The sequence below is a fragment of the Nicotiana tabacum genome, chromosome 18 (genome assembly GCF_000715075.1).
Source record: "Nicotiana tabacum cultivar K326 chromosome 18, ASM71507v2, whole genome shotgun sequence".
Taxonomy (NCBI): Eukaryota; Viridiplantae; Streptophyta; class Magnoliopsida; order Solanales; family Solanaceae; genus Nicotiana; species Nicotiana tabacum.
In genome coordinates this window covers 89,842,935-89,865,323 of record NC_134097.1, presented here as the reverse complement: position 1 = coordinate 89,865,323, position 22,389 = coordinate 89,842,935, and positions in this window count along the sequence as shown.

Sequence of the window (22,389 nt, the reverse complement as noted above, 5' to 3'; positions counted from 1 at the left end):
AGGAAATTTCATGGATGAGGTAACAAATAAAGTGATGAAATACAAAAAAAGAAAAATACAATATTCCAAAAATCTAAGCAAAAAAGAAACTTTTTCCATGAGTATAGTTGAAATTGATTGAAAACATATATATAAATCAATATAAAAATTTGAGGAAGATTGAAGGTGATTTGGACTGGTTTTGTATCAAAATTCGTAATTAAATCGAGTTCAAAAAATTTTCTGCGACACATGTATCACGCATGTAATACATGGATATACATGTGATACATACTTGATACAAATATGATACATATGTGATACACAAATGATACACAGTGTGATACATATATCTTTTTTTCAATGTTCAATTTTTACTTCGAATTTTTAATTCAAACCACCTCAAAACTTCACCAAATCATCCCAAAACTGAGATTCAAGCTCCTTAAGATGTACCTAATCTATTCTAATAACACCCACTCAAAAGAAAGCAAAAATTTGATATTTTTTTGCTACAAATAGTTAATTGGCTAATATTAGTAATATTTTATGAATTAATCATTTTTTATAATGAGCTACTTATAAATGGATATAGCTGGTAGTTTTTCAATGAATTATAGGTGTGTCGCTATCCCCGAACCAACCTATCCGTCCATAGTGCTGTCAATTTGGACCGATCCAGTCCAGCCTTAACGGATTGGATAATTTAATAGCCCAGCCCAGCGCAACCCTTCATATTCAAGAGCCTACAAAATGCTAATCCAATCCAACCTTAAGCTACGATTTGCATCAGGTGGAGCCTGTTTAAGTAAAAAATTAACTACGGTGACCAGTTTTTGAAACGGCAATTAGAGTTTAGCCCGTATTTAAAATGTAATGAGAAAATAACTACACTTTAATGCGGAAAAAATATTTTGAATAAAAATAACCTACTAAAGCCACGAAAAACTCTAGCATGTATGATGTAGATCGAAGCTTTTACAAGTAAAACTCCAGGGGGCTATTCTAGAGTTCATAAATCCCCGTATAGGTGAAATCATAGAACACGGTTCTGGAGTTGAAAATATTAGCATATTATGCTGGAATTCTAGCTTTCAATATGAAATTTTAGTTCTAGCGAGGAAGTTGACAATGCAACAATTCAATTTTAATTTAGTTTGAGCACACTGTGACTTCTCTTTCTCCGGCATAATCCAAGGTAAAATTGATATATGAAAAAAGCACAATTTTTTTCTAGTCTTTTGCCAAGTACCAGTTTCGGTAATAATACAATTAAGCGGAGAACTAGCGGCTTTAATCTTGGAGAATAGCGTGGTGATGTTAAAGTTTTAATCTTCATTGTAGTTGGCATCTAAAATCTGCGAGTTTAAAGTGGCATATTTTCGTCCACTTCTTCGTCGCCGAATGTGGTGCTAGGGGTTACATGTTTTGAAATCCAACATACAATTTTTTGAATCATTAAATGTTTGAACCCCATGAATATTGTTGGATTTTAAATTTTTTAAAGGTTAGAACCCCATAAATCAATGTTGGATTTGGAACTCCAATACAGTAGGATAGAGTTCCACTTGTAAATTTTTCGAATTCCTGCACCGATTGCTCCACTTAATTCTGGGTCTTATTTTGGAGGTATTTTGTCCATAACTTTCTGTGTGAAAAAAGTGGCTAAATACTAATAATTCCCTATTTTCTAGTTTATCATGTTTTTAAATTTTTGGCCAGAGAAGGGAAAAATGTCTTTGCTTCTTCTTACTCCTCCACCTTCTTAGGTCATCCCGATAATAAATTATTTCCTTCGTCCCATTGATCGGTACGAAAAATTTTAATTTTTTTTTTAATAATTGTAGTTTAAAATATGTCAACAGAAAATTTGTGTGTTTTTAAACTTATTTCATTAAGGTAAAATAGGAATTATAAAAAAGATGATATTCTTTTTGAAATAAACTAAAATGAAAGTGTACCACAAAAATTCAAAAGGCGGGAATATAAAATAAGCAGTGCTAAGAGTTGTTCGTAATTAGGTTGTTAATGTTCCCGTTATTTATTAAAAATTAGTTTTGTAAACCAGGCAATTCAGTAGAATTGTTTACAAAAAGTTTCTCAAATATGAAAAAGGTCAAATATATCTTTGTACTATCGAAAAAGGTTTAAAAATACCCTCTGTTATACTCTTTTGTCATCTCAGCCCCTACCATTATACTATCATTCAAATACACCTCTCCATTGGACAGACTGACACGTGCCCTCATAGGATTAAAATGACCTACCTCCTTTTTTTCATCCTCCTTGTTTAGCCTCTACACATAACCCGACCCAAAGTTGCCTCTTTTGGAAAAAAAAAAAACATGAACGATAGACAATCTCATTTCACCTTGTATATCTTCCTTAGCAAATCCATTTTTGTCGATGACCTTATTCCAAAGAGGATTCATGATATAAAGAATTATGCTTTGTGCTTCGAGTTGACATGGGTTGGAGCAGGGGCGGATTTACCTTAGCCTAAGCGGTGTCACGTGACACAGCTTCGTCGAATTATTCTACTAATTATGTATATATGATTCAAATATAGAAATGAAACAATTTAAATAATATAAGTGACACAGCTTATTATTGTGGTCCTTGTAGCTCATGCGGTCAGAGACTGAGCTATTGTGCTTGAGGTCGCGTGTTCGAACCTGCAGCAGCATTTTTTAAATTTTTTTTGTGCCCATGCACAAAATAGACGTGACTGAAGGGGCATAAGTCACAATTGCAGATAGTAGCGACAGTAAATTAGTTTAAACGTGAAAGGATTCTGCTGCTTCCTTTTGTTTTTTTGGGTTGTATTTTTATATGTTGTACAAATTTACAGTAATTTTTTATTTGTTTAAATGGTGACACCGCTTATGTAAAATTCTGCGTACGCCACTGGGTTGGGGCGAATGCCTGTCAAACAAATTACAAGGTAAGTGTTGAGTCCAAAATAATATGCAAGCTTTTTAGAAGAAATGAACAAGTATTTGCTCAAATCTTCGGTGTTCCTCTAGGTTACTCTGAAATACAAATATTTGATCTCTCACAACAATAACAACAACATACCTAGTATAATTCCACATAGTGGGGTTTGGGGCGGGTTGTGTGTACGCAGACCTTACCCCTACCTGTGGAGATAGAAATACTAGTTCCAATAGACCATCGGTTCAGAAAAGTATAAGCACTGCAATAATAAAAAGAAAAACAAGACGGGACACTTCACAGTTAACACAAGAGAAAATCGTTACAAAAGTAGAAGTGTAAAATATTATACCAAAGCAATTAACCCGTAAAATATAAGTCAAAATAAACCCATTTCATTCACCTTCTCTTCTTTGTCTTCCACTCTCTAGAACTCTCTAAGCTCTCTCTTCTCTGTTAACTGTCGATCTGAACAACAAATGCTACAAAGGTAATACCTTCCTTAATTAAAGTAATTCGTTTGTTTATACTATATTATTTCTATTAGTATTTCATCTTTTTAGTCTATATTCGCTTTCTAGGATTTTTATTCTAAGGTTCCAATCTCTTCGATTTCATCTACATCCAACTTATGTTTCTGCAATTTCAGTTATATATTCTTATTTTTTGTATGTTTCTAGTGTTTGCCTGCATGGTTTAGGCCTTTGTTGTTTATTTATTGTTAGGTATGATGATGTCTAAGCTTTTCTATTTTGTGGGATTTTGTGGGATTATGTGGGGTTTGTTTTTTATCTTTTCAATAAAATAGTTGTGTTGTCTGAAGATTCTGCACTTTTTTAATGTTTATTAACAACGATGGTCCCTAATTGTGTGGCCATCTGATTAAAGTATTCGGGTATTTTGGATTCTTCTTTAACGGGGGACCTCTTGTCATTAAATTTTGTTTTTTTGCCTTAATTATCCTTTTCCCACTTCTGACTTTTACATGGTTTATTTAATATTTTCAAAGTGGTATATTTTTGTTATGTTTTCTAGGTTATTCAAGATGGTGCTAGTCGATTTAATATTCAATTATGATGGTGATTGAGTTACTGAGCCTAAAGTTGTCTACAGAGGAAAATTGGTGAAGACTTGGACAGGTTACGACTCTGACTTACTTTCACACATAGACATAGTGAATGAATTCACAAATAAGCTAGGATTTGTAGGGGTTCAACAACTTACAATTGTTGCCCCATCTGGTAAGTTTTATGTGATTAAAGGGGATGACGATATTAGACATTTATAAAAGTCAATATGCAATGAATTCAATGTAGTGAACCTATTTAGTGTAGATGAATGTGAGTCCCCTATTTACTCTATTCCCAATATTGTACAATATGAAGAAGAATCTAATAAAATTATGGATGATTTTGGTACTGATTGTAGCACAAGTGATCTAGGATCTGACTCTAGTCCTAATTCTAAATGATATAATTCTGAAGAATTAGAAGCACTTAAAGCACAAAAAAAGAGAAATAACTGAAAAACTTAGTGATTACAAATAGATATCCAAATGTATGTCCTTTAAGGACATTGTTGATACCCAAATTTTTTCTATATATTTTCAATATGCAAAATAACTTCAAAATAGCATATATACGCATATGTAAGCATATCTAAGTATTTTATTATTTTTCCATAATTTTTAAAGATTTTAAAATCAATTTATTTCCCTCTTTTATTCACAAAAAAACCAATAATTATTTCCAAAAATATTATTTTGGTAATTCGTTTGTTGGACTTTTATATTTATGCTAAGATATAGCTAAGGTAATTTTTGCATATTTTTACAAATTTATTTAGTATTTTTAAGCTAAATTGCATATAATTACAATATTGGCCCTTTTAAGATTCAATTGTGTTTTATATTAATAAAATTGAGCCCTATATTTTTAAATTGTTAATTATATGTTACAAATCATTTTAGTGATCTCAATTTATTTCCAGAATTTAATTTACTATTTTTTATAATTTTAAAAGAGAAAAATTGGCTATTTAAATAATAGCCCACTTACACTTCAATTTTAGCCTAAATCTGACCCCAAATTAAACTCAATTTCCCGAACCAAATCCCATTCAAACCCGACCCCTAACCTAATTAAACGACCCAACCCGAATTCCCCACCTACCCTTTTGAATCCAGGCAGTTGATTTCCATAATTAAACCCAAAAGACCCCTTACCCAACTTCATTCTTCACCAAACGCCACCTCTGAATCCCCTCTTCTCTCAATTTTCTCTGAAACCTCACATGAACTCTAGCCGCCGCCATCTCATCCCACCCTAATCCACCTTAACCCCTGCCTAATCCATGGCCTCTCGTGGCCATTGGAGATGTGTATCAGCTTCTCATGGCTCCTGGGTGTTTGTTTCTGTGGTTTTATGGACAGACCTCGAAGGGATCTGGTCCAGTCCTTGCTCGACTTCTGTTCATGGCCTTTCTCCAGCCATCCATGACCTTTCTCCGGCCATTCATGGCCTTTCAAGGCAGGTCTTTGACTTTCCTGGTTAGATCGGTAACTTTCAAGGTCCTTCTCACCTTTTCTGGGTTTTTCGAAATTCTAATCTTTAAGGTCTTTCAATTTTCTTTAGATCTACCTTAGATCTGTATTTACTATGAATTTCTTAAGTGCTTTCTCGAAGGTTCTTCAAACTTTTCTTTCAAAATGACTATTCATTTTTCGATTAGGGTTTCTCTTAACCTCTCTTTTAAAGATCTCTTCTCTGATTTTGGTGTTGTTTCATGATTTTGCTATGTTACTTGTTTATGCTTTCCTTCTAATTGTTTCAGCATGTTTAAAACCCTAGTTCCTTTTAGTCTTATCCGAGTTCTGAAATTATTTTTTTAAATGTGTGCTTATCTTAAGTTCTTCGTTTATGACTCTCTTTTCTTTGTTCAACTTGTCTGATTTGAGTTCTTTTTATCTCTTTAACTAGACTACCGCCGAAGCCCTAATTTCTTAAAGGGGGTTTTCTTTTCACTTATTACTACTGTGAGACCTTTACTTGTTTCTGATTCTCTTTACCTGTTGCTATGTTTCTTCACTGTTGATTCTATGTGATTACTTGACCTACGCGACTATTGTGCTTCGAATATTTTTCTTACTGCTAAATCCTAGCTTACCCTGTTGCTACTGTATGCCTGTGTTATATCTTTTGCTAATGTGTTTGGCCTCGCATGTCTCATGCTTCTATTCACTCTATTGATATACTGAAGTGCAGAATCATCTTTCTTCCTTGGTTGATCTTGATCTTGTGATTGATTGCAAAAGTTTTTCTTTTATGAACCCTAATTTCACTCGCTTGTTTAAATTAATTGATTCCTTTCCTTTACTCTGATGTTTTGCCTTGCTGAACCCTTTCCCAAAATAAGCTTATTTTATACTTAGACTTGATTATTTACTTCATGCTTTTACTGCTTCCTTATATGGCAATAATCAATCTGTCCCTAAACTGATTTCTTTCCTTAACTAAACCTACTACTACCTGTTAAATATTGATTCCTTAATTAAAGGGAATCATTTGTGTTAATTGATTCTGACTTGTGATCGTTTTCATGTTTGTGTTTAAGACTTTAGCTCTTCTTCACTCGTTTTCAAAATTATAAATACCCACCCCTTCTTCTTTCAAGGACACGAACAATTGAGTTCAAGAACACACACTTACACTCAAAACTTTCTTTTTTTTTTTCTCTACTACTACTTGTGTAACTGCTTTGTCTAGCCGGCTGAAAGCCAAAGCTAGACTGTGGAATCTTGCTTATTTCTTTCTTTTGGCACTTTGCTTCTCTACTGGTATGTCCTAGTTAATCTTCAAGCATCAACAACAACATGTTTCTTTAGCTGTTTCAATTTCCTTCACACTTGCCTGCTTCTGTTTATGTTTGTGCAATCAAGTTACATTACTAAGCATGCTGTAATCTGCTCCCTCCCCTTCTAAATTAATGTTTTCCCTTATGTATGTACTCTGTCAGTCACTTGTTATGTGATTTGCTGGCTTATGAATCCCAAATCCACATAACCCCCTATGTGTTTGTGTTCTCTGGCTGGTTTGTGGGCATGCCGGCTTTATTACTGTACATGACGAAACCTGACCCTTTCTGGGGTCATATGCTTCATGCATTGTAATCCCAAAATCCCTAATCCCTTTGTGTAACTGATGATTCTGTGTAGTTTGAGTTTTATTACTACCTTTTTCAAATCACCCTTACCACTTACTATTTTCAATGCAGTTTTAAATTATCTTTGTACTCTGCACTTTCACTATATTCTTAGAACCTAGGTTATTCCTCTCTTGTGTGGGCCTTGCCTTGGGATCCTTGAGCTCCCTCTAAACTTGGACGCATAAGGGCTGGCCCTTCCACACTACACTCATCTCTATCTGGTTATGCAAACCTAGGTGTAAGCACTGTCCGGGGTCCCTTGAGACCATTAGGGAACTTTGACACACCCAGCTCTGAGAAAGGCTTTGAAACAAGTGACATTTGAGGTGGTTTATTCCATAACTTAGAGAGGAAGTTAGAATCAGGCTTCCTATGTAATTCAGTATTTGGTCTGTAATAATTTGTAACAAATATTTGGGACTGGCTAGTGAAAAGGGATGGGATAATTATGCATGTTTTAGCTATTAGAAGGGTAGAGAACATGCCTATAGGATCTGTTTTGTTTTAATTCAAGTTCTGCATGCTTTATTTTCACGCAGATAGAGATCATGCCTATAGGAATTTCGTTTTAATTAAATAAATCCTGCCTACTTCACTACATGTTCCATGCTTATAGGATCAAAATCAGTCATTAACACTTAGATACCATGCCTATAGGAATTAAAATCAGCTATAATAGAGATCATGCCTATAAGATCTAAAACCAGTATTGTTAAAATCAGTTTAACTCGTACTGTTTTGAATCAGTTTAAGCAACCTACTTCTTTTATTAATACGGTCTAGAAAGCATGCCTATATGATCCGAATTACCTGTTTAAATTAACCACTACTCTGTTGCATTCTTAATCAGTGATAGATATCATGCTTATAGGACATCACTAATACACATTTAGGCAAGTCTTAGGTAGTTGCTTAATAAAATTGGATTCGCCTTTGTTTAATTAGTAACTGCTACAACCAGTAGGCAGACCTGATTCGGACTTCTTTTCTGAGTTATGTAATAAATATGGTCTGCTTCAACAATTAAAACATCCTCCCTTGGTACTTTAAATTCTGACCCTAACTGTGTTTAAGTCGTGCCATTTATGTGCATTATCTGCGAAGGTATATATGGGCCCCTTATTTGTTTATATGTTTCCCCTAATATGCAGTCCTACGTGTTTTGTATGTCGCCTTAGCCTTTTTTACCTTTAAAACCCAAGAGTCAGCCTAAAAACCTCCCTCTTATAGGAATAGTAGTCCTAAATTCCTCCGGGATTGATAGGAATAGGACAGGTAATAGCAGGCAATAGAGGTCGAGACCAATCCGCGCTTTAATACCTTAACGGGGTGGGAATGGTAGATATGGATATGATGACCGATGCGCTAATACCACGTGTGTCCCCTTTTCTGAGGAGTGTCATACCAGGTATCGCATTGATGTGATCCATATTGTAAATAAACCTAGGACCCTCTCCTCCCTTTTATATTCTCAAGTGTTTGTAGAGCTATAACTCCTTTTCAAAATTTTCCTTTTAATAATTATTTTTCAAACTCTTATGTGTTCAAACTTAAATCTCCTACTATTTGAGCCTATATTTTTCTATTTGCTAATTGTACAAAATTCACAAAAACTGTCTGGCCGAAAATCACACTAGTGGATCCTAAAGGGTGCCTAACACCTTCCCCTTAGGATAATTTCAAGCCCTTACCCTGTCTCTGGTTGTCAAACAAACTTAGAAATGAACCTTATAGGTGTCCTAATGCACCTTAAATCATTAGGTGACGACTCTCCAAATGCAAACGCAGTTCCCAAAAGGAATGAGTTGTCCTACCCCAAAAATGTCATAAACCCAATTTTCCAATGCAAAGAGGGAAAAAGGAGGGCGCGACAGCATGGCGACTCTACTGGGATTTTAGGCTTTTACCATTTCAAATTATTTTGTGAATTTGTACCCCCTTTATGTGCAATTAACTGTTTAATTTTCCTTAAGCCTTTAATTCCTTCTTCAGTTACGAAACTGACATGTCTTCTTTGTTTTTTCCCTTTATTGCCGCTTTAAATTATGGAACTGTTGTATTTATCACTTTCTTAACGTGCAAATACATTCCAACATGCTTTTAATTATTGTATAATCATGCTCAACATCATACTCCACCCATGCCAAACAAATACTATAGCAATGCTTGATGAGTGGTTGCGCCCTTCCTATATCATTACCCCTAAATTTGGAAAGGCTTATTTGCGGTAAAACCAGTCGATCAGCAGTGCAGTCGACGGTTCCGTGTCTTCCCCCTTGAGTTATCCGCTCAAGGGTACCAGTCTAAAACACCATAGAAACCTTAATCTGTTTAAATTGTGCATGTATCATGGTCAAACCTAGCCGAGTCAGTTATGTTGTCCACGTAATGATCCTTTAAGATAGCCTTGTCCAAAGTCCAATGGGTTTCCCTAAACCCAAACGGACATAATCATGTTCTGTGTAATTATTTGGAGAACTAAATGCTTCATGCTAATTGTTGATATTAATAGTCGAGTCTGGTGGGGGTAAAGGCCTAACCTTATTTGTCTTGCAGAAACATGAGGCACGAGGTCCCCAGTTTCGGTATGATTAGCATGCGCCCACTCTTGCTAGACTGGTGGAGGAGTCTTCCATCAAATGACCAAATCAATGAGTGAAAAGAGAGGTCCGCCAAAGCTAGCGAAAAGTTGGAATATCTGGAATACAGTCTGCTGGAATTGGAAGGAAAAGTAAGGAAGAGAGTCACCGACTGCCAGAACGCTAAGGGAAACTAAGGAGAACACTTGGCAAAGGCATTTTTACTGGCGAACCTACGCAAACTGGAGGATCTGATCAACGAGAGCATTCAACCTGAGGAAGGTCCTTCTTGGACCAAATAGATAGGAATTTACGTTTTCGCTTTATGAATGTAATAAGGCCAATGGCCATTAGTGACTTTTTGTTTATTTAGTATCATTTTGAGATTCGCCTATCTTTATCAATAAAATGAGGCATTTAGCATTTGAAGTTTTCCAAATCTATTTGTTATTAGGCCTACCTCGAGCACAAAGAGGTTCCCAAATTAGGACACGTTTTACATTCCCGCACTATGTGTTTAAATATAGCAATACTTTTTATAATCCTCACTGACTTGATTACCTTTTTGTTTTTATTTTGTTTTTTTTATTATTCCCCTCCCCAAAGGTTAATTCGTGCATTCCGGTATCATCATCTTATTTTACAAGGCCCTTCCATACAGGCTGTAAGCAGAGGGACCCATCTCAAGAATTGGACCATCAGGACAATCAAAGCCCGAAATACCTCGGGGTAGCAAGGCTAAAACAAGCATTATCCATTGTTTTTACTAAATGATTTTCTTTTCGCATTTTCCATTCCCGCAATAAGATCTTCAATGTTCAAATCAGTTATGCAATTTATCAAAAGCATTTTGACTTTTCTTATGAATCAACACTTATTACTATCGTTTTCTCTCATTACTTTACTTATACAGCATTACTATTACTTGTCTTGATGAACCAATGACCGTGACATGCAATGAGACAACGCAACAAACGGACATTGATTTAGAGGAAGATGACATACCTGACGAGATTGTCAAAGAAGTTGAGAACTTTGAGAACAGACCTAAGTCCAACCTGGACGAGACCGAAATTGTCAACTTGGGAGATGCAGAAAACGTCAAGGAAATACGAATCAACGTTCACCTATCGCCATCAGAAAAGAAAGAATACACAGAATTTCTAAAGGAATATGAGGACATATTCGCTTGGTCATAAGATGACATAACTGTTCTGAGTACGTCAGTAGAGACTCACAAACTGCCAACCGATCCAACGTATCCACCGGTAAAGCAAAAGCTCAGAAAGTTCAAACCTGATATGAGTCTGAAAATCAAGGAAGAAGTCACCAAGCAGGTCAAAGCTAAGGTTCTCAGGGTAGTAGAATACCCGACATGGTTAGCCAACATTATGCCAGTGCCAAAGAAGGATGGGAAGGTCAGAGTCTGTGTCGACTACCGGGATCTCAACCGGGCTATTCCGAAAGACGACTTCCCCTTGCCAAATATACATATTCTGATTGACAAATACGCCAAGCAGGAGCTGTAGTCATTTGTAGATTGCTTCGCTGGTTATCATCAGATCTGGATGGATGAAAAAGATGTTGAGAAAACGGCTTTCATTATGCTGTGGGGAATGTACTGTTACAAGATGATGTCGTTCGGCCTCAAGAATGCAGGGGCCGCCTACATGAGGGTCATGACTACCATTTTCCATGATATGATACACAAAGAGATAGAGGTATATATAGATGATGTTATTATCAGATCCAAGAAGGCCACTGACCACATGGAAGATCTTCTTCAATAGACTGTGAAGGTATGTTGATACCCAATTTTTCCTATATATTTTTAATATACAAAATACTTTCAAAATAGCATATATGTATGTGTAAGTATATTCAAATGTTTTATCATTTTTCCTTAATTTTTAAAGATTTTTAAACCAATTTATTCCCCTATTTTATTTATAAAAAATCAATAATAATTCCCAAAGTTATCATTTTGGTAATTCGTTTATTGGATTCTCATATTTATACTAAAATATAGCTAAGATATTTTTTCATATTTTTATAAATTGATTTAGTATTTTTAAAGCTAAATTGCATATAATGGCAATATTAGCCTCTTTTAGATTTAATTGCGTTTATATCTATAAAAATTAAGTCCAGTATTTTTAATTTGATAATTATGTACTATAAATCATTTTAGAACCTTTAATTTATTTACAGAAATTATTTTATTACTTTTTATAAATCAAATAGGGAAAATTGGCTATTTAAATGTTAGCCCCATTTTATTTCAATTATAGCCTGATTTGAACCCAATTACCCCGACCGAATTGCAATCTGAACCAACCCAAACCCTATCCCATTAAACCGCACCACTTACCCATTTTAATCCAGGCCGTTGATCCTTCAAGATCAACGGCCAATAATCACCATTTCCTTTTTTAACCCAAACGACCCTTTCACCCTAACTCATTCCTCACAACACGCCGCCTCTGAAACCCCTCCTCTCCCAAATCCTCTCTATAACACCCTCAAACCCTAGCTGCCGCCACCCTAATCTGCCCTAATCCATGGCCTTCCAAGGTCATCGGAGAACTGTATCAGCCTCTCATGGCTTATACGTGTTCGTTTCTGTGGTCTCATGACCAGATCATGATGGGGTTTGGTCCAGACTTTTCTCGATGACTGTTCTCCGGTCGTCTCTGATCTTTCTTCGGCCAGCCATGGCCATTCGAGTCAGACCTTTGACTCTCCTGCTTAGATCAATGGCTTTCAAGGCCTTTCTCGTCACTTGGGGTTCTTCTGAAACCCTAATCTCTAAGGTTCTTTCGATTTCTTTCATATCTGCTTCATATATATGTTTTTTTTGAATTTTTAAGCATTTTTCTCGAAGTTTCTTTTAAAACTTTGCTTTCAAAACTCTTTACCTTTTCCGATTAGGGTTTTCTTATTAAGTTATTTCAAAACTTTTCTCTGATTTTTGACATGTTTTGCTATGTTTGCTCGTATTGTCCTTCTATCTGAGTTTGCATATTAAAGTCCTGATTTCTTTTGGGGTTTCTGAGTCTATTTACTAGTATTTGTTTGATTTACTTGTTTATCATCTCTAGACTCGATTGGTGTTGAAAACCCTAATTTCTTTTGGGTTCATTCGAGTCTTTAAATCAGTCTGCTAAGTATTTTTGTAATCTATTTGTTCATCATCTTTAAACTCGATTGGTTTCGAAAACCCTAATTTCTGCGGGGTCTATTCGAGTTTCTGAAACTGCTTGTGCAATTCATTTGTGTGAAATTGCTAAACTTGATTTGAAATTCCTTTGTTTTAGCATCTCTTTTCTTTATGTGATTCCTTTGGTTCTGGGTTCTTACTATCTTTGAAACTCGACTATGCTTTTCAGAAGGGTTTTTCACTTGACCGTTTGCATGCTTCTGATACTCTATCTTTTCTCTACTACTAAGTCAATGAAACTTGACCTACATGACTATCATGTTTCGAATGTTTGATGTCTACTAACTTTGTGCTATTATTGCATGTTGTTTCCTTTTGCCAATAGTTTGGCCTTGCATGTCCAGTGTTTGTGCACTATATTTATATGATGAGTTCCCTTCTTTGATTGACCTTCAATTGTGTGACTGATTTCAAACTTTTCTTTTGTGAAAATCTAATTTCACTCGCCTGTTAAGGTTAATTGATTTCTTTCCTTGTTTTGCCTTCCTGAATCTTTTCCAAAACAAGTATATTCCTGTACTTAGACTTAATCACTTACTCAATTATTTTACTACTTCTTTTATGGCAATAATCAGTCTGCCTATAAATTGATTTCTTTCCTTATTTTGAACCTGTCACTGCTCGTTAAGTAAGTGATCCCTTAATTAAAGGCAATCACTTGTGTAATTGATTCTGAATAGTGATTGTTTTCATGTTTGTGGCTTATTACTTCTCTTTCACTCATTTTCAAAAAGCTATAAATATCTTGTACTTCTTTTCTTTCAAAGACACGAATACAAGGCAAAAGATACTTGAGTTCAGACACACACTCCACTAAAATCTCTCTCTTTTCTCTGTTGCTACTTGTATTGTTGCCTTATCTAGCCAGCTGAAAGCCAAGGCTAGGCTGTGGGAAACCTGCTTATTTTTCTCTGCATTTGCATTTTACTGGTATGTTCTAATTAAGCTTTTGCACCAACAACAATATGTTTCTTTACTGTCTCTTTCATCCTTGTTTGTCCCATGCTTGTATTTAACCTAGTACCATTATTAAACATGCTTTACTCTGCCCTTTCCTGTTCTGAATTAATGTTTTGTCCACTACTTACTATAACTTGTGAATCCTAAATCCCCACCCCCAATGTGTTTAATACTTGTGTTTGGTTTGGGGCATGACAGCATTGGACATTGCGATGCATGATCCAAACCTAATTCCCCTAGGATCATAACCTCCATGTTTCTTCCAGATGTTGTGTGTTCTGATTGGTTTATAAGCATGTCAGCACCTACTATTGTTGTGCATGCCCAAAACTGATCCATGCCTAAATGCATGGGCTCCTTGCAGTGGATTCCCAACCCTTGACCCCCTCTTTGTATGAAGTTATTAACTCTGTGTGTTATTGATTGTTGTCTCCCTATCATCCTTTACCCCCTCCTCTTTTATCCCCTCAGTTTTTAAACTCTGTTCCTGCACTTTTACTATCCTCTTAAAACTTAAGTTCTACCCTCCTTGTGTGAGCCTTGCCTTGGGACCCATGAGCTCCCTCTAAACTTGGACACATAAGGGCTGGCACTTCCACACTGCACTCATCTCTATTCTGATTATGTAACTTGGGTGTGAGCACTGCCCGGGGTCCTATTGAGACCCTAAGGGAACTTTGGCACACTCAAGTCTGAGAAAGACTTTGAATCAATGGCATTTGAGGTGGTTTATTCCATAACTCAAAGAGGAAGTTAAGAATCAGGCTTCCTCTGGTTGTAACTTTTCTTTGAACTTTTCTGGTGTAATTCATTATTTCTGGTCTGTAATAATTTGTATTAAACACTTCAGGCTGGCTAGTGAAAAGGATTAGGTAATCATGTATGCTCAAGGATAGAAAGCATGCCTATAAGACCTTTTCTTTTTATTCTGCGTGTTTAATTCTACATTTTAGACACAATGTCTATAGGGTTTATCTTAATTTCTTCACGGTCAATTTCACATCTAGATAACCTGCCTATAGGACTTATTTATAATTCTGCCTATTTGTTATCACTTAGATATCATATTTTAGGTTATAAACGGCTATAAGTAAGTATCATGTTCATAAGGTTGAAATCAGTATAATATATAGAAATCATGCCTATAGGGATTCCCAAGAAAATCCTGTTCGTTTCCGTTAACGTTCAATGTTAGATATCATGCCTATAGGGATTCCCAAGAAAATTCTGTTCATTTCTGTTAACATTCAAGGTTAGATATCATGCCTATATGGATTAAAATCAGCAAATATTAGATACCATCACCTACACAATCTGAAACAAGTTCAATTTCAAATCAGTTCGATTCCAAAACAGTTTTAAACAACTTTCCTTCTTTATTTAATGAGGTTTAGCAAGCATGCATATAGGATCCCAAACTATTCATTTTAAGTTGTTACTGCTTTGACACACTTTGAATCAGTAAATAGATACCATGTTCCTAAGAGCTCACCCAAACACTTAGGCAAGAATTAGGTAATAACAACAATAGAATTTGAATCCGCTTTTGTTAGTTGCTACAACCAGCAGGCGGTCCTGATTCAGACTTCTTATCTGAGTTATGTAACAAATTGATCTGCCTCAAAAATTAAACTCCCCTCATCTTTAGTATTTTAATCAGACCTAAAAAGTATGTGCAAGTCATGCTATTTATGTGTTTTTTTGTTTGAGTAGGAATACATGGACCTTTATCTGTTTATATGCTTCCCCCCAACATGCAGTATTATGTGTTTTGTATGTCGCCTTAGATTTTTACCTTTTGAAATCAAAATCAGCCTGATATCCCTCCCTTTTAGGAATAGTAGTCCTAAGCTCCTCCGGGACTGATAGAAATGGGACGGGTGATAGCATGCAATAGTGATCGAGACCAATCCGCTCTTTAAATACCTTAACGGGGTGGGAAGGGTAGATATGGATATGATGACCGGTGCGCTAATACCATGTGTATTCCCTCTTTTGAAGAGTGTCATACCAGGTATCGCAGTGATGTGATCCATATTAAATACAAACCTAGGACCCCTTTACATTCATCAACATGCTTAGTTATAACTCTTTCAAAACTTTGCTTTATTTTATCATTTCTAAACACCTGTGTGTTTAAAATCCCCTCTTATGTGAGTCTTGTTTTTTTACTTGTTAATTGCACAAATTCACAATTAACTGTCTGGCCGGGAACCACACTAGTGGATCCTGAGGGGTGCCTAACACCTTCCCCTTAGAATAATTTCAGGCTCTTACCCTATCTCTGGTCATTCAGACGAACTTAGAATTAAACCTTATTGGTGTCCTAATGCACCCTAAATCATTAGGTGGCGACTCTTCAAATTGCAAAACCCAGTTCTCAAAAGGAATGAGTTGTCCCATACCAAATGTCATAAACCTAATTTCGTGAGAAAAAGGGGGCGCGACAAGGTACAACCTGAAACTAAACCTCGCAAAGTGCGCATTTAGGGTTCCTGCTGGGAAATTGCTTGGGTTTATTGTGAGTCGTCGAGGAATAGAACTGGATCCATCAAAAGTCAAAGCCATTCAAGAACTACCACCTCCAAGAACAACAAGGATGTGATGAGTTTCTTGGGAAGGCTTAACTACATCAGCTGATTCATAGCGCAGTCTACGGTTATTTGTGAGACAATCTTTAAGATGTTGAAGAAGGACGCCACTACCAAATGGACTGATGACTGCCAAAAAGACTTCGACAGTATCAAGGAATACTTGTCAACATCACTAGTCTTGATCCCGGCCGAGCCGGGTAGACCCCTATTACTCTACCTTGCAGTATTTGATGGAGCTTTCGATTGCGTTCTGGGGCAGCATGATGAAACGGGGAGGAAAGAGCAGACCATCTATTACCTCAGTAACAAGTTTACCCCGTATGAGGCCCGGTATTCTCTATTGGAGTGCACCTGTTGTGCTTTGACCTGGGTAGCTCAGAAGCTAAGGCATTACTTCTGTGCCTATACTACATATCTCATATAGAGAATGGATCCCTTGAAGTACATCTTTTAGAAGCTCATGCCCACTGGCAAGCTATCCAAATGGAAAATCCTATTAAGTGAGTTCGACATTATTTACGTAACTCAGAAAGCAGCCAAGGGACAAGTACTGGCAGACCACCTTGCTGAGAATCCCATGGATGGAGAATATGAACCCCTGAAAATGTATTTTCCTTATGAAAAGGTATCATTCATAGGAGAAGACATTGCAGAACCCTATGACGGTTGGAGAATGTTTTTGGATGGAGCAACAAATTTCAAAGGAATTGGCATAGGAGCATTCCTAGTATCAGAAATTGGTCAGCATTATCTGGTGTCCGCCAAACTCATGTTCCTATGCACCAACAACATGATCGAGTATGAAGCCTGCATCTTAGGGCTTAAAATGGCCATTGACATAAACATTCAAGAGTTTCTAGTGATTGGGGATTCATACCTACTTATACATCAGGTGCGAGAAGAATAGGCAACAAATAACTCCAAGATACTCTTGTATCTGCATCATGTACAGGAACTAAGGAAAAGGTTCACGAAGACGGAGTTCCAACATGTTCCCAAAATCCATAATGAGTTTGTCGATACGTTGGCTACCTTGTCATTATTGGGGTATCGTACTACAGTCCGCACATCAACCGGAGCAACCCCCTATATGCTGGTTTACGGTACAGAGGCTGTTATTCCCGCTGAGGTAGAAATTTCTTCCCTAAGGATCATACAAGAAGCTGGGCTCGACGATGCAGAGTTGGTAAAAAGTTGTTATGAACAACTAGCCCTTATAGACGGAAAGAGAATGAATGCAGTTTGCCATGGTCAACTCTATCAGAATAGAATGTCCAGAGCCTTCAACAAAAGAGTCAAGCCAAGACAGTTCACACCGCGACAGCTGGTGTTAAAGAAAATTTTTTCCCATCAAGATGAAGCCAAGGGGAAATTCTCTCCCAACTGGAAGGGTCCATACATGGTTCACCGGGTTCTAACAGGAGGAGCCCTCATACTTGCAGAGATGGACGGAGAAGCCTGGCCAAAGGCAATTAACTCAGATGCAGTCAAGCATTACTATGTGTAATTTTTATGCTTCTCTTATATGATGCAAATTGAACTACGTATAACCTAATTCCCGTTTAAGAGGGGATACGTAGGCAGCCTTGTGGGTTCGATCACAATGCAATAAAAATTTTCATTTCCCCCACAATTGGAAACTGGGGCAGAATTTTGAGGAGGACCCTCAAAATTCCGAAGTAATTTCAGCCAATCGCCGCGAACAGCAGTCAAAAATGTCAATTCATCAAACTGGGGCAGAATTTTGAGGGGGACCTTCAAAATTCCATAGCTAGAGAGGTTGCAATGTCCCGAGCCATGTCACAGTCGTCGGTTAATCTAAAAGCTATTTCTTAATTATACACTCATGTCATATCTTTACAAAACCATGCATGTTTATTACTGAAATTGCTTTGTTCAGCAACACTACCCCAATGATACGTACATTATCACCAGATAAAAGCCGAGTAGGACAAGCAAAGCCAGCCGGAATACAAGCTAATCTCCCCCTCTACAAAACTCACAATTTTTCTTTGGATGCAGACACCAGGATTGCAAAATCATTAAACATACTATACACTCATGGACAAACATTATTCAGGAACACGACTCTCCGACCTGTTACACTTGCAAACATCTGCTATCAACACACACCAATAACGTTCCGTCTGTCATAATGATCTCAGTAATCATAATATCGCAATCTGCTATCAACTAAGAAAACTCTACTATAATTCGTTATTTCATTCTTGCACAAGGCTACTATTCTGTCTTCCCATCTGCATAAGGCTACTATTCTACCTTCCGAGACTAAACGCTGTCTCCATCTGCATTCTTGCCTAAGGCTACCATTCTGCCTTCCGAGGTTAAGCTCTACCTCCATCTACATTTTCATTGCATAAGGCTACTATTCTACCTTCCAACTTGCATAAGGCTACTATTCTGCCTTTCGAGACTAAACGTTGTTTCCATCTGCATTCTTGCATAAGGCTACCATTCTGCCTTTCGAGGTTAAGCTCTACCTCCATCTGCATTTGAATTGCATAAGGCTACTATTCTGCCTTCCAACTTGCATAAGGCTACCATTCTACCTTCCGGGACTAAAGACTGTCTCCATCTGCACTCCTGCATAAGGCTACCATCCTGCCTTCCGAGGCTAAGCTCTGCCTCTCTCCGCATTTGCATATTTGCATAAGGCTATCATTCTGCCTTCCGAGGCTAAGCTATGCCTCCAATTTTCTTCGAAACTAAGCACTATCTCAAGCATCGTTTATTTTGTTTCTCTTACGGGCTAAGCTCTGCCCCTTAATTCACAAGACTAAGCTCTGTCTTATCCGCATCATGCTAATGCATCTCAGGGGCTGAAAAGATCGCCTCATACTGCATCTCATGGGCTGAAAGATTGCCTCATACTACATCTCATGGGCTGAAAGATCGCCTCATACTGCATCTCATGGGCTGAAAGATCGCCTCATACTGCATCTCATGGGCTGAAAGATCGCCTCATACTGCATCTCATGGGCTGAAAGATCGCCAAATTATCCAAAGGCGTCATCGTTCGGAAGCATCATCTTTATAGCCCGAGAACACCATGTCATGGCCTGAGGATCCCTTTTAATCTTTTGCATATCATTAATCAAAGGCATCATGGTTCGGAGGCACCATCCTCATAGCTTGAGAGCATCATTTCATGGCCTGCGAATCCTTTATTATATGCTTCATGGCCCAGGACGTCATGGTCTCAGGATGTCATCCTAACTGTCCGAAGACAACATTCATGGTTCGACAAGAATTTGCATCATGTTTAAATTTATGCGCGATATACGCTTGTATTATTTCTAATTGCGGGTAAACCGGCAAGCAACAGCCATCCCGGCAGGAGCGGCCCTGCTCCAGTTCCCGCAGCCACATCAAACCTAACCATTCCCATAAACCTTTCATTCACCCGACCCAAGATATTGCGTCCGTTCTTGAAAAGCCTCCATCGGCATACTCCGCCGATAGATTTTAAACTACATATGGCCTGATTCCTATAAAACCAGGGATATGTAGGCAGCTCAGAAGCCAGAGCATGGCCTAAACCTCTTCGAACTGTTTTGCTCGGTCAAAATTGGCCATCATATCTTTACCCGACAACTCTTTCATCCTTGCCGGGTAAAGAGGGGCAGTTGTTGATACCCAATTTTTTCCTATATATTTTCAATATGCAAAATAACTTCAAAATAGCATATATATACATATGTAAGCATAACCAAGTGTTTTATTACTTTTCCATAATTTTTAAAGGTTTTAAAATTAATTTATTTCCCTCTTTTATTCACAAAAAATCAATAATTATTTCAAAAATTATTATTTTGGTAATTCATTTGTTGGACTTTTATATTTATGCTAAGATATAGCTAAGGTAAATTTTTTGCATATTTTTACAAATTTATTTAGTATGTTTAAGCTAAATTGCATATAATTGCAATATTGGCCATTTTAAGATTTAATTGTATTTTTATTCATAAAATTGAGCCTTGTATTTTTAAATTGTTAATTATATGTTACAAATCATTTTAGTTCTCTCAATTTATTTTTAGAAATTAATTTACTATTTGTTATCATTTTAAAAGGGAAAATTGGCTATTTAAATAACAGCCCAGTTACATTTCAATTTTAGCCTAAATCTGACCCCAAATTAAACCCAATTTCCCCGGCCCAATCCCATTCAAACCCAACCCCTAACCCAATTAAACGACCCAACCCGGATTCCCCACCTACCGTTTTGAATCTAGGTCGTTGATCACTCATATCAACGACCATCATTCGCCCTTCCATAATTAAACTCAAAAGACCCCTTATCCTACTTTATTCTTCACTAAACACCGCCTCTGAATCCCCTATTCTCTCAATTCTCTCTGAAACCTCACATGAACCCTACTGCCTCCATCTCATCCCACCCTAATCCGCCTTAACACCTACCTAATCCATGGCCTCCCGTGGCCATTGGAGATGTGTATCAGCCTCTTATGGCTCTTGGGTGTTTGTTTCTGTGGTTTCATGGCCAGACCTCGAAGGGATCTAGTATAACCTTTCTCCGACCATTCATGGCCTTTCAAGGCAGGTCCTTGACTTTCCTGGTTAGATCGGTAACTTTCAAGGTCTTTCTCACCTTTTCTAGGTTTTTCGAAACCCTAATCTTTAAGGTCTTTCAATTTTCTTTCAGATCTACCTTAGATCTGTACTTACTATGAATTTCTTAAGTTCTTTCTCGAAGGTTCTTCAAACTTTTCTTTCAAAATGACTCTTCATTTTCTGATTAGGGTTTCTCTTAACCTCTCTTTTAAAGATCTCTTCATTGATTTTGGTGTTGTTTCATGACTTTGCTATGTTACATGTTTATGTTTTCCTTTTACTTGAGTCAACATGTATAAAACCCTAGTTCTTTTTAGTCTTATCCGAGTTCTGAAATTATTTGTTTAAATGTGTGCTTATCTTAAGTTCTTCGTTTATGACTCTCTTTTCTTTTTTTGACTTGTCTGATTTGAGTTCTTTTCATCTCTTAAACTCGACTACCGTCGAAACCCTAATTTCTTCAAAGGGGTTTTCTTTTCACTTATTACTACTGTGAGACCTTTACTTGTTTCTAATTCTCTTTACCTGTTGCTATGTTTCTTCACTGTTGATTCTATGTGACTACTTGACCTACATGACTACTGTACTGTGAATATTTTTCTTACTGCTGAATCCTAGCTTACCATGTTGCTACTATATGCCTGTGTTATATCTTTTGCTAATGTATTTGGCCTCGCATGTCTGATGCTTCTGTTCACTCTATTTATTTACTGAAGTGCAGAATCATGTTTCTTTCTTGATTGATCTTGATCTTGCGACTGATTGCAAATGCTTTTCTTATATGAACCCTAATTTCACTCGCTTGTTTAAATTAATTGATTCCTTTCCTTTACTCTGATGTTTTGCCTTGATTGATCTTGTTTTACTTCATGCTTTTACTGCCCCATTATAGCAATAATCAATTTGTCTCCAAACTGATTTCTTTCCTTAATTAAATCTGCTACTACCTGTTAAACATTGATTCCTTAATTAAAGGGAATCACTTGTGTTAATTGACTCTGACTTGTGATTGTTTCCATGTTTGTGTTTAAGACTTTACCTCTTCGTCACTCCTTTTCAAAACTATAAATACTCACCCCATCTTCTTTCAAAGACACGAACAATTGAGTTCAAGAACACACATTTACACTTAAAACTTTCTCTCTTTTCTCTAGTACTACTTGTGTTGCTGCTTTGTCTAGCCGGCTGAAAGCTAAAGCTAGACTGTGGAATCTTGCTTATTTCTTTATTTCTGCATTTTGCTTCTCTACTAATATGTCCTAGTTAATCTTCAAGCATCAACAACAACATGTTTCTTTAGTTGTTTCAGTTTCCTTCACTCTTG